This window comes from Anastrepha obliqua, unplaced genomic scaffold (genome assembly GCF_027943255.1).
Source record: "Anastrepha obliqua isolate idAnaObli1 unplaced genomic scaffold, idAnaObli1_1.0 ptg000139l, whole genome shotgun sequence".
In the NCBI taxonomy this organism is placed as follows: Eukaryota; Metazoa; Arthropoda; class Insecta; order Diptera; family Tephritidae; genus Anastrepha; species Anastrepha obliqua.
Window position 1 is genome coordinate 217,501 of NW_026562238.1, and position 2,500 is coordinate 220,000.

General features: G+C 30.4%; 1 non-coding gene and 1 pseudogene across 1 annotated transcript in view; both read left to right on the forward strand.

Annotated features, from left to right (window-relative positions):
• Positions 1-162: 162 nt before the first annotated feature.
• On the forward strand, positions 163-343 carry LOC129252033 (5.8S ribosomal RNA; annotated as a pseudogene).
• A 442-nt stretch (positions 344-785) lies between these two features.
• The window catches only part of LOC129252059 (large subunit ribosomal RNA), a 3,986-nt gene continuing 2,271 nt past the window's right edge, over positions 786-2,500 (forward strand). Inside the window, exon 1 of the ribosomal RNA XR_008583236.1 lies at positions 786-2,500. This exon is cut by the window's right edge and continues 2,271 nt beyond it. This is a non-coding gene — a ribosomal RNA (large subunit ribosomal RNA).

Below are 2,500 nucleotides of genomic sequence, written 5' to 3' on the forward strand. Positions count from 1 at the left end.
ACATTCGCAACTTAATAAAAATGTTTAGAGTTAAATATATTTGATATATATTATTGAAAGAAAATCAATTTATATATTATTAATATTATTTAATTTTACTCTTTCAATTAATATATGCAAAAAAAAATTGACATTTGTTATAAATAAAAATAAATAAAAAAATACTCTAAGCGGTGGATCACTTGGCTCATGGGTCGATGAAGAACGCAGCAAACTGTGCGTCATCGTGTGAACTGCAGGACACATGAACATCGACATTTTGAACGCATATCGCAGTCCATGCTGTTATGTACATTAAATTCAATTTTAAAGTACTGCTTGGACTACATATGGTTGAGGGTTGTAAGACTATGCTAAATAAGTTGCTTATTCTTTTATAAAAATAATTGAATTTAAGCAAATGTGTATATTATTGGATTTTAAATAATTCATAATATTAATAGCAAAAAAAATAAAGATATATAATGAATTTTATTTATTATATATTCTTTAAAAAAAAAATCCTCTCAAATAAAATGAAATGATGAAAATATTGAATCTAAGTATTCTTTACAAAAAATTTTCATATTATTTATATATATATATAAAATAATAATTTATATATGTAATTAAAAGGAGGAATGTCTAGCATAAAAATTAAATTTTTTATTCTAGGATTGCCTCATTTTACATTATTATTATTTTTATATATTTACAATATATAAAAGGAGAAAAGAAAAATAGAGATGAAAAGATGATATAATTTTTTTATTAAATTGTGAGAAGATAAAAAAAGAATATTAAAACAACCTCAACTCATATGGGATTACCCCCTGAATTTAAGCATATTAATGAGGGGAGGAAAAGAAACTAACAAGGATTTTCTTAGTAGCGGCGAGCGAAAAGAAAATAGTTCAGCACTAAGTCACTTTGTCTATATGTCAAATGTGAGATGCAGTGTATGGAATATCTTAATATCTAGTATGAGAAATTAACGATTTAAGTCCTTCTTAAATGAGGCCATTTACCCATAGAGGGTGCCAGGCCCGTATAACGTTAATGATTACTAGAAAGATATTTCCAAAGAGTCGTGTTGCTTGATAGTGCAGCACTAAGTGGGTGGTAAACTCCATCTAAAACTAAATATAACCATGAGACCGATAGTAAACAAGTACCGTGAGGGAAAGTTGAAAAGAACTCTGAATAGAGAGTTAAATAGTACGTGAAACTGCTTAGAGGTTAAGCCCGATGAACCTGAATATCCATTATGAAAAATTCATCATTAAATAATTAAAAAAATAATGTGCATTTTTTTCATATAAGGACATTGTAATCTATTAACATAATAAAGTATTTATCAAAAGATCATTGGTGATATTAAGTTTATTTAAATTAATTTGCTTTTTAAGCATATTAACATAAAATAAATACTAATGATTTGATAAAGTGTTGATAGATTTTATTATATATAATGCTAAAATTCATTTTTTGAATTTTACAAAAAATTTAATATCTATGATATTAATATTTATTTGTATGCATTTATATGATTAACAATGCGAAAGATTCAGGATACCTTCGGGACCCGTCTTGAAACACGGACCAAGGAGTCTAACATATGTGCAAGTCATTGAGTTATATTAAACTTAATGGCATAATTAACTTAACTTAAATATAATGGGATTAATTTTTAGTCTATTTTTTAATAAATAGTCAATTAATTCAATCCCGGGGCGTTCCATATAGTTATGTATAATGATAATTTATTATTATTTATACCTCTAACTGGAGCGTACCTTGAGCATATATGCTGTGACCCGAAAGATGGTGAACTATACTTGATCAGGTTGAAGTCAGGGGAAACCCTGATGGAAGACCGAAACAGTTCTGACGTGCAAATCGATTGTCAGAATTGAGTATAGGGGCGAAAGACCAATCGAACCATCTAGTAGCTGGTTCCCTCCGAAGTTTCCCTCAGGATAGCTGGTGCATTTAAAAATTATATAAAATAATCTTATCTGGTAAAGCGAATGATTAGAGGCCTTAGGGTCGAAACGATTTTAACCTATTCTCAAACTTTAAATGGGTAAGAACCTCACCTTTCTTGATATGAAGGTTGAGGTTATGATATAATGTGCCCAGTGGGCCACTTTTGGTAAGCAGAACTGGCGCTGTGGGATGAACCAAACGTAATGTTACGGTGCCTAAATTAACAACTCATGCAGATACCATGAAAGGCGTTGGTTGCTTAAAACAGCAGGACGGTGGACATGGAAGTCGTAATCCGCTAAGGAGTGTGTAACAACTCACCTGCCGAAGCAACTAGCCCTTAAAATGGATGGCGCTTAAGTTGTATACCTATACATTACCGCTAAAGTAGATGATTTATAAAACAATTTCGATTGATTTATAAATTTTGAAACTTTAGTGAGTAGGAGGGTACAATAGTGTGCTTAGAAGTGTTTGGCGTAAGCCTGCATGGAGCCGCTATTGGTACAGATCTTGGTGGTAGTAGCAAATA